This window comes from Panthera onca, chromosome B4 (assembly GCF_046562875.1).
Source record: "Panthera onca isolate mPanOnc1 chromosome B4, mPanOnc1 haplotype 2, whole genome shotgun sequence".
In the NCBI taxonomy this organism is placed as follows: Eukaryota; Metazoa; Chordata; class Mammalia; order Carnivora; family Felidae; genus Panthera; species Panthera onca.
In genome coordinates, this window is record NC_138345.1 from 51,265,444 (window position 1) to 51,276,978 (window position 11,535).

General features: G+C 36.2%; 1 long non-coding RNA gene across 1 annotated transcript in view; it reads right to left on the reverse strand.

Annotated features, from left to right (window-relative positions):
* LOC144616821 (uncharacterized) overlaps positions 1-3,911 on the reverse strand; it is a 28,090-nt gene extending 24,179 nt beyond the window's left edge. Inside the window, exon 1 of the long non-coding RNA XR_013556558.1 lies at positions 3,799-3,911. This is a non-coding gene — a long non-coding RNA (uncharacterized LOC144616821). The remainder of the gene's footprint in view (positions 1-3,798) is intronic.
* Between the last annotated feature and the right edge of the window lie 7,624 nt (positions 3,912-11,535).

Consider the following 11,535-nt stretch of genomic DNA (forward strand, 5'->3'; position numbering starts at 1 on the left):
GCTCCACTTCTGTGTATAATGTTCAAGCCACTGCCTGAAACTAACCAAACCTCAGTTGAGTAACACTTGGAAAAGCAGAGGAAGAATAAACGATTTGATGGCACTGGAAAGCAAAAACAGACCCAGAAAATTGAGAGACTGTGATCCTCGATTCAAAAGAAATACTCAAGGTAGGCATTTACCTAACTTTGTCCATGAGGCCTTTCCAGTTTGCTGCCTTACCATGGATTAGGGGCCCAACAGAAAGGAGTGGTCTTACTGGTCTGAGAAGACGACAGGTTGGAAATCACAGTTGCCAGCGGATTTAGAAATTGGAAGGCAAAATCCTGACGCAAAAGGAACAAAATCTTGGTATTTGGAAATGACATTAAGTAATTGTATTTGACACATCCCTGAAATCTACGGAACAAAGACTCTGCTGGACCCCACAAAGTGATTAGGAGTGAAACGGAAGCCAGCTGTGGGGTCCGCCTGCAGCCTGTCAGAGGGGTTAGCTTATGGTAGACCTTGCTCATATTTGGATCTTGTGGAAGGTTGTCAAGGGGTTATTTTTGAAGGGCTTTCCAATAGGGGACATATTCTCAGCATGAAGAACAGTATCTATCATTGGTAGACATCGAATGATAGAAGTAGGTTATTGTAAGTACCTTCTGGAGGACCTGCATCATCCTTTAAAAGAAAGCTGCAAGAATGTTTCTGACACTAAAGTATTCCTAACAATCTGAAAACGTCTCAAAAAAAAAAAACCCAACACTGGAAAGTACCAATATCTAATTGCAGGGAAGGTTATTGAGGGGATGTGACTGCCGGTGGACTCATGAGCTGAACTCAGTAATCAGAGGCTCCTCATCCCAACCTGTCCTTGGAATGTGGCTTCTGTGTGCCTTCCCCACTCCCAGAAGCTGACCCAAGGACAAAGCCTTGAGATAGTGATGTGGGGTTGAAAGCATGTTGTCAGTATATGAGACTGAAACAAAGTAAGGCCTCTATATAAACTTTTAAGATTTGGCAGGTGGGTGCAGAGATCTATTCATCTTGCTGCTGCCTAAAAGAAGCCTCATCTGGATGCTCCTTTGCTTATTAAACCTGCCACCTACAAATCTCAAGTGGCCTGCCTTTTTCTTCTGTCTCTCCCTCCCCTCCACATGCAAAGACTGTTTCACATTTTATCCAGGAAGCTCCCAAGAGGGTTGTGAACCAACAAGGCAATTGAGTAAGGCTTTTTCTATTCTTTACTTTTCCAATCCCCAATCTCTTCTGACTTTGCTTGGACTTTGTCATGTAAAATCCCACTGCCATGTGACTTCCATGCTAGAGATGCCACATGTTAGCTCTCTAGGCAATAGCCAGGTGAGCTTTTAGCCAACAGCCAGCATCAGTGTCCAGCCCTGTAAGTTCTTGGTTATCTAGCCCTTTTATCCATCTTCAAGGACTGCAGCCTCAGCAACCATCTCACTATGTCCCCTGAGATACTTGAAACAAGAACAATATGGAAATGGGGTGCCTAGGTGGATCACTTGTTTAAGTGTCTGACTTCGGCTCAGGTCATGATGTCAGGGTTCATGGGTTCAAGCCCCACATCGGACTCTGTACTGACAGCTCAGAGCCTAGAACCTGCTTCAGATTCTGTGTCTCCCTCTCTCTCTGCCCCTCCCCACTCTCTCTCAAACATAAACAAACATTCAAAAAATAAAAAAAAAAAACAGTACAGATAGGTCATGCCCAAATTCCTGGCAAACAAAATCATGAGCAAAATAAAAATTGTTTTTTAATCACTTATTGTGAGGTAATTTTTTATATGTCAGTAGTAATTAAAACAAGAAAGTTATGATCGTTTAAATTACCCAGCAAATATTCACTTTCATGGATGTTGGATTTAGACTTATGATTTGCTTTGGCCAAAGGAAAATTCCTGAAATGGGCTTGTACACTGGACTTGCCTTCTTGTAGTTTTGATATTGTGATGAGAAGAAACTTGTGACCTTTGATATCTGGGTGCAGAATGAACACGTGAAGAGCAGAACTGAGCCTGGGGTTAACAGCAAGAATCCAAGCCCAGGCAGGCATATAGCCTGAAACACAGTTATCCATCTGAGCCAAGACCAGCAGAACTACCTCAACTGAGCTGCAGGTATTAAACATTTACTATGCAGATATTATGGTACTGAGAACAATATATATGTGTATCATTTGTGGTAGAAGTCAAAATCAGAGGTGGGGAGACTATGATTCAGCTCAGATAACCAATAACTGAATTTGCATAGCACAACAGTGGTGATTAAGAGCATGGGATTTGGGGAGGGACCTGAAATAGCTGTAGTTACATCTAGAGAAATTGTAATATCTTTTTTGAAACAGAGGAGAAAAAAAGCAGTGGTTCCAGAGTGTGAGACAGCTATATAAGGAGGTTAGTTTTCTAGGGTAAGATTGTATAGAGTGCATAGGATCACAAGAAAGTATTACCATACATTTTAAACTTCTCAGGTACAGACTTTAAAATTTATAGAAAGCAAAATAAGCTGAAGACTATCCCAGGTTGACTACAGCTGCATATGTCACAAGGAGCTTCTATCTCATCTTCCCACTGGAAAAATGTACTGTGGTTGTAACACAGAAACATGGACCAAGGTCCCATTCATACTGACTTCCCTTCCCTTCCCTTCCCCTCCCATCACATCTTATAATTACCCAGCACTGCAGCTTTTAAATTTACCTTTAAACAATCACAACGGTATTAAGTCTTCACTCTCATTAAGAGATTGTAATTTTGTCCTTTGAAAGGGTGATTTGGCCTTAAGAACAATTTGAATTTTTCTTCTTATACAGGTCTCAAGAGAGAACAATTTGAATTTTTCTTCTTAAACAGGTCTCAAGATTTTCCTATGCTAGGAAATATCACACCTTCTATTAAATATTAATTATGATCTGGATGACCCACTTATAAATGTTAGTGTTCAGCTTTCATTTGCAAGAGCTCAGAGAAAGCTGCCCTCTGACTAATCAAAACTCACTTATACCACTAAATACGCTGATTGTTTTACCTTGATTTTGCATTTCAGTTTTCATAGTAATGCCACATGAATATTATGTATAAATTTTAGGGCCTCTTACATTAATAGGAAATACAAGATAATTGGTTTGGTTTTGTTGAAATAAGTAGATTTTGCCTAACATGGTCTATTCCAGCCCCAAATTTCCTACTACCCAACTTCCTTTTAACTTAATATTTGGGTGTAATTATCATAAAAATACACATGGAAGAAATTTAGTGAAAATTTAGTCCTATCATCAAGCTGCCTTAAATTATATTCAGATAAGTATGGAAGAGTCACAGAAAATAGAGAGAGAGAGAGAGAGAGAGAGAGAGAGAGAGAGAGAGAGAGAGAGATGGGTCTATGATGACAGTAAAGACGGTTTCAGAATGTGTTAATATTTATTATTGTGAAAGCTTGTGATCATTTAATTAAGTTGCCTTATCTATTGCCTTAAATTCTTAAAAAGACAACCATATTAATCCAGCCTAATAATCACTTCAGAATTTTAAGTCTATTGATTCTTTTTCCTTCTAAAATCTCTTCAATAAGATCTGTCCCTAGAGAATTCTATAAAAGGGCAAATGATGTCTTTGCAGCCTTGGCTCTCCCGGACACTTGGCAGTTTAATGAGTCATTGTACTTATAAATGTTCCTGATTAAGCTCTTTTATTTTTATTCTGTAATTTAATTTATATCATTACATTTCACACAGAATTTTCTCATTCCAGCTACCTGATTCACACATCATTAAATGTCTACTTACGCCATTGATAGTCTCTTATAAACATCAAGTATGTTTTCTCTACTTGGCCTTTGATGATCTTTTGTAATAGATCTCTTCTTTCAAATGGACAGAGGTGATTTTTCATGTGTAAGACACCTGTAACATAGTGTGTGAAATCACTTAACTTAAAATCAAACTTCAATTGCATATATGCTGATACTGAAAAATAACTATGACTAAATGATAATGCTAAAAATTAATTACCTCCCCTGGATTTAATTTTCCCTAGATCTTGGACATATCAATTTTGAAGCAGTTCTTTGCTTACCAGGCTATGACTTTCCTACAACATAGTGTGAAATTTTAGATCAGACATACAACTGAGTATATAAATATGTATATAATTTTACACTGAAGCCTAAGCTGTAATAGATATGAAATTCTAATGTAAATTGTCAATTCAAAATATAATCTTCCAAAATATAATTATCAGAACTGTTTCTAGATTTCTTGATTCCCCTCACCAACTTCGAGAATATAAAATCACTAAGTGGAAGAATCACAAGGAAATTTTCTTTAATGGGGGCTTTTGCTTCCTTCTGAGCCTTCTCCCTTGTCAAGTGGAGACATGAGGCCTCTCTCCCTTTAAGCCATAGGAGGCTTCCCTGGTATGTCTTAGTTAGAAATAAGTTCCCTGAGATTTGCAGACATGGGAGACTGAGACCTGGCAAATGTCTGATAAAGTCAAAGTCACCTTTGAACTGGGATATGATTCCTATATGGAAAATCTAGAGACCAAGGAAAAAGCTGATAAGACTGTTTTTGGGCAGATCTAAGTATCTGCCTTGAGATAGGTTTGCAGTCAGAGTTTTGTTTTTGGTTTTTTTCTTAATTTTTAACCTCTTTATTTTAGAAAAAGAGAAAGCATGTGAGCAGGGGAGAGGGGCAGATGAGAGAGAAAGAGAGAGACGCAGAGAGAGCGAGAATCTTAAGCAAGCTCCAGGCTCAGCACAGAGCCCAGTATGGGGCTTGATCCCACGACCCCAGGATTATGACCTGAGCTAAAATCAAGAGTTGGGTGCACTCAGAGTTTTCAGACATGACTTGCACAAATGTTTTCTCGAGATGAGAGTTGCATATAACTGGGGACCACAAAGAATCTGGAGGTATAATTGCTGACATTCTGGGAGTCATAAACGGTTATCCATCAGGGAACATCAGCAGGAAAAGACGGCAAAAATCTGCCAAAGACTCCCGGACACAGTCAGTTTTAACCAGCTGCCAGGGGTGGTAAGCTGGAAAGGATCCACAAATAGAGATTATGCAATTACCTTAAGTCTTCTCCCTCCCTCTTACCTGGAATATAAAAGAAGGCAAAATTTAAGCCAGCTGTGGAAAGTCTGGGATAACTCTGAGGCAAGAAGGGCAAATCTCAAGTCAAGTTTGATGTTTTTATTTTTGTAAAGAGCTTGAAATTCCAAATACTAAATTAAGACAGTATTTGAAGATTAAAATGTCTTGGGAATGCAAACTGGTGCAGCCACTCTGGACAACAGTATGGAGGTTCCTCAAGAAACTAAAAATAGAACTACTCTATGATCAAGCAGTTGCATGATGGTATTTACCCAAACGATACAAAAATACAGATTCAAAGGGGTACGTACACCCCAATGTTTATAGCAACATTATCAACAATAACCAAACTATGAGAGAACCCAAAAGTCCATCGATTGATGAATGTATAAAGAAGAAGTGGTATATATGCAGAATGGAATATTACTCAGCCATCAAAAAGAATGAAATCTTGCCATTTGCAATGATGTGGGTGGAGCTAGAATGTATTATGCTAAGCAATAATAGCCAATCAGAGAAAGACAAGTACCATATGATTTCATTCATATGTGGAATTTAATAAAGAAAAGAGATGAACATATGGGGTAGGGAGACAAGAGGAGGGAAACAAACCCCAAAAGACTCTTAATGATATAGAACAAGCTATGGGTTGAGGGAGGGAGAGGGTAGGAGATGGGCTCGATGGGTGGTAGGTACTAAGGAGGACACCTGTGAAGAGCACTGGGTGTTGTAAGTGATGAATCACTGAATTCTATGCCTGAAACCAATATTGTACTGTATGTCAACTAAAATTTAAATTAAAAAAAAAAGAGTAAGAAATAAAGAAAATTAAAATGTCTTGAAAGACTTACCTATAAGCAAGCAAAAAAACAGGAGACCAACCAAAGCGTTTATACAGGGCCAGGGAATTTTTACCCCAACTTGGTGCATTTACAAAGAATGATGGCTGACAAAAAAAAAAAAAAATAGGGACGTTATTACGTTATGAATTTTGCTTATTTGGAGTGAAGATGACATAATTTTTGTAAAGAAATGTACTTTGACTGAAAATAAATTGTACTTTATTAAAAATAATAACATTTTGTTTCTAAAATATGATCCTAAAATTAACTAATTGCTTATATAACAAGGTTCCCAAAATTGTATTAGTTGAAACTTATTTAAATATATGTCAGGGCTTGAATTTAACTGGAATTTCAACCCAGAGTAAATAATATTAATTAGCTGTTTCTAAATTTTTTTCCAACAAGTATTAAGAAAACATCTCTGTGTGTATACTTCCCTCAGTTAAGCCTAGCATGATACCTGACAAAATATATCACTCATAAATGGTGACTGATTCACCTGGAGGAGGCAATCTGTTAGTTTTGAATAATCAAACATTCAAATTAATACAAAGTCACATTTCTAGTTTACCTATATACTACAAAAAAGGTTATCATTACCTCCAACATCAGTAGACAAAAATCAAAACTCAGAGTTTAGTTTCCCCAAATCACACTGCCACCAAAGACAGGAGTGGAAGTTGTTCTGCTTGACTCCAAAGGCTGCGCTCTTTCCACTACATTTTATCCCTCATAATGAGCGGAAATAATTCAGTAACATACATGTATATCTTTCTAATGTAATTATTTAAAATCAAGTAGAGTTATCAATATATAACTGAACTAAGTCATTTTGCAAAGCTTTGATAAAACAAAGCAAAACAAAAACACTAAAATCTCTCAGTACTAAAATCTCTGTACTGATCTGGTTCTTTGAAACAAAAACAAGTCTTGATTTGCATGGTCTGTTAGAAAACTAGGAAAATTCTGAAGCTAATTTGTCTTAAAATGTTTACAATAGAAAGCATCCATTCATTGATATTTGCATTCAATGATTCATCAGGCATTTGTTGGGCCAACCTTGTCCAGTACTGCTTTGCAGGCCTGGGAGACTGATCCATGAACAAGACTATTCTTTTATGTAACTTACATTTTAGGTGGTTATTAAATTTACTAAAAGGCTTCCATGTAATAGGCATTTTTCTAAACGGAAAATAATTTTTAAATCTGTTTTGAAGCAGATATTTATATTAAGATTGAAACAAGGGGTGCCTGGATGGCTCAGTCGCTTAAGTATCTGATCGGCTCAGGTCTGATCTTACCGTTCGTGAGTTCAAGCCCTGCGTCCAGCTCTGTGCTGACAGCTCAGAGCCTGGACCCCGCTTCAGATTCTGTGTCTCCCTCTCTCTCTGACCCTCTCCTGCTCACACTCTGTGTCTCTCTCAAAAATAACCATTTATTTACTAAACATTTTAAACATCTTTTTTTTTAAAGATTGAGACAAAACTGCTTATTCATTGGCTAAATACATGTCTTACTGACTGAGAGACAAGTACTAAAAAAGTAGTATTATTATATTATTAATAGATATAAAAATAACCTTTAATACCTTTAGCAGCAATATCTTAAAACACCACAAGATGGTGACATTACTCTATAAGAACAAGACTGGTTCAATAGTATGAATATTTTTCAGTTTTCTAAAGCAAAAATTGAAGTTTTTTTTTTTACTGTTTTAAAAGCAAAGATGAGATTTCAAGAATACATAACTGTTGAAATCACATTAAAGAGTGATTTTCCAAATTAATATTTTAAAAATCTCTTAGACATTTTAAATAGTAGTATGAATAATGCATCAACCAGAGCTTTGGCAAACATTGAAGTTTCGCTTTTATAATTCTTGACCTAAAGTTATTGTGGCTCATCTGTTATGTTTACACACAACATTTTTTTTTCTCGTGGAGTTTCACTACTTGAATTTCCCTTGGCTGACCTTGATAACAAATTGTGGAATGGTTATATATCAAAACAACTTAAAATACCTTGATATTAAAAGAGATTGCACTGATGGTTTCTAATTATGCTAAACAGATGACTTATTTCAAGCTGATATTGATAAGTGTCAAAAGCTAAGAATTTGCACTAGCAACACACCCTAATCATACATGTCTTCCGTCTACATCAGATTTTAGGTTTTGCTCATTTATCAGATTGTTGCCAACCGTACATCCTTTTCACCCCTTACATTCTCCTCTAAATCATAGGAGAATCCCTTTCCAGTGTGGTCTTAGGTTAAGATCTAACAATGAGAGGCTCTCATTTGAGATCTCAAAGACAGAAGAAAAAGAGAAGCCCTTATTTTCCAATGGCACTTGCCAACAGGGACACAGGCAGGCAGCACATAGGAGGTTTGCAACGACTTTCGAAATGAATTCCTATAAATCCTCCACCTCCATGCTACAGGCACCTGGGAGGAGCAGCTTTTCCTAATATCATTCAAGTTGATAACATCTAAGTGAACTTCTGCAAATTACCCATTTGAGGATTGTAGGCAGCTGAGGTCATCGACTGCAATGTAATTTTTGTAACCTCTAGCAGGATTTTCCTGACCTTTACTCCCCAGACCATTTCAACAGATGTGTAAACCTCCAACTTCCTGTATTAAAACCAATATTTCTTGGAAATACACAGAGTGGTATCTGCTTTCCTGACTTGGCCCACACTGATAACACTCGTATAAATTCCAACGAAAAAAATGTGAGAACAGATCATGTGAAAGTGTGTAGCTACGTTTTAGTTACCAGACTTAAGTACATAAGGTGATGTAACAACCTCAGAAGTACAGTTATAATAATCACAACAAACCCTCCCATTCAGAAAGAAGAAAGGGAGGCACATAGCAGTCACTGATTCATAGCAACTGTGAGTTCCTGCTGGCAAATTTTGCCAAGAGGGCTTATCTGGATGATAAAGAATGTTCCTTAGAATTTTATTATGCTTGCTTACCAGGAAGTGCCCCCCAATCCTTGTTCTTTTGACTTCACCCTCTGCATATTCCTTTCTTTTTCTTTTTTCTCCTCAGCCACTTCTTGCCAATAGAAATTTAGGAAATTTCAGGTCATTACACACCTTGAAGAGCCTCACTCTTTTTTTTTTTTTTTAAATTTTTTTAACGTTTATTTATTTTTGAGACAGAGAGAGACAGAGCATGAATGGAGGAGGGTCAGAGAGAGGGAGACACAGAATCTGAAACAGGCTCCAGGCTCTGAGCTGTCAGCACTGAGCCCGACATGGGGCTTGAACTCACGGACCGCGAGATCATGACCTGAGCTGAAGTCGGCCGCTTAACGACTGAGCCACCCAGGCGCCCCGAGCCTCACTCTTAATTCAGGTTGGTTGCACTTTGACAGTATGTTGCTCTGGAACAATTTATTGGTCTTTTGTCAATTTTATTCTAATTAACTAAATGTTGCAAATGTGCCAATAGCAACACCTACAAGTATTTTCAAGAGAAGGCTCAGTCTAAAGTTATCTAGCTTTCTTGGGGGAGCCAAAGTTTTAGTCTTTTTGTTCTGAGCCACCTTCTGCAATGAAAACATTTGCTAGGACCACCTTGATCCATTCAGAGATTTTACGATAAAGGGCTTTTTCAACAAACATTGAATTGAATTTTGCTTGTAGGTTGAGTTGGAATCATTCTTTGCTTCTCAGAGCATTTCTAATGCATCTTTTACTATTTGGATAACAGAAGGAGTTGCATTTTTCAGCACTGCAACGTTATCTCTAATAACTTGGATTTTCTAACTATCTGATGCTTGCTGGAATATGAAACCATATAGTTGAAGTTTTATATTGCTTGGTATCAAAAACTTTGTTATGCTTCTTATCAATTATAAGAGTCATCTTTACAGTCTATACACCAAGGCACATATTGTTTCCAAATATTGACAATATTATTTTTGTCCAATCTTATAATTATTTTTCAATCCTTTTTTTGTTTGTTTTTGCTTTGTTTCTTTTTGCTTCATCTCCTGCCAGGCCACTCAGTACAATGTTCAATGGAAATGATGTATCCTTCATCCATCCATGTTAGAGAGAAATCTACCGATGTGTCATCACTAAATGTGAGGTTGGCAGTAAGTTATCATGCAGACACTTTATATTAAGGAAGTTTCTCTCTGATCCTACTTTACTAAGAAGTTTTATCACTAATATATATTGAATTTCTTCAAATGCTTTCTCTGCATTTACTGAGCTAATTAAATGAGTTTCTTCTTTATTCTACTAATGCAGTGAATTACATTATTTGGCCAAAGAATGTAAAAAGAAAATCCTTGAATTCTCAACACAATTCTCATGACACATTATGCTTTTTTATACATGGCTTGATTGGCTTTTTAGTATTTTTTTTCTAGGATATTTGCATTTATATTCTTAAGTAAAATTGGCATGTAATGATCCTTTCTTGAAAAGTCCTTGTCAGGTTTTTGTATCAAACTTTGCTTGATACAAAATGCCACCTTCACTAATGACTTAAAACATTTCTTTCTTAAAAAACAAACAAAGAAACAAACAAACAAAAAATAAAACAAAACAAATAACCAAAACAAGAAAAAACTTTCCCTCTTTTTCTATTCTATGGGAAGTTTTCCTCCCTTAAATTTTCAGTGAAATTCACTGGGAAAGACTGGAGTTTATTGTATTTGAAGACCTTAAATTGTGGTTTCATTTTATTAATAGTTTTTAAATGATTGAAATTTTCTCATCTCTTCTTGTGTTTTGTAAGTTCTTTATATAAAGAAATGTGTCCATTCATCTAAATTTTCAAATATTTTAGATTAAACTTGTTTATAAAGATCTCTTAATACCTTTTGATATATGAACTATCTATGGTGATATCTCCTTTCACCCTTTTGGTATTAAATTTTTTTCTCTCTTTTTTGATCACTTTAACTAGAGGTTTATTCTTTCAAAGCTTTTCTTTGAACCAACCTTTGTCTTATTTGACACACACTAGTATATGTTAATTAGCTATTTCCTTAATTTTATTCAGGACTAATTTAATTTACTCCCCTAGTTTTACTAGTTTATCCTCTCATTTTTATCATTTCCCTCCAGTTTTCTTTAATTATATGCTGGTGTGTATTTTGCAACTTCAGGAGTTGGATTCTTAGATTACTGAGCTTAACTCTTTCATTTATTTCAAATATATCTGTTTTAGTTTTATATGTCTAGATGAAAGAAGTAGGAGAAAATAATAGCTGTAAAAGATAAAGACCAATGGACTAATGCTGAGGAGGCCAAGCAAAATGTAAAACCTGTGTATTATATCTGATATTGCAAGTCAGATTGCTATGCATTCAGATACAATTTAACTAACTTAACTCCACCATGGCATCTTTATCCTTAAATTGATTCCTCTGATAACAATATGGGTTCAGCTATTAAATGGAAAATTCTCTAGAGTTATCCGTGATATTCTAGGAAGATCCTTTGTTTTGTTAATGCTTACTAACACCAGGTTTTTACTTGTTTGCTATAAAATCTGTAATACAGCAGGGAAAATAACAATTTTCTAGGCAAGTTGAAAATACACTTA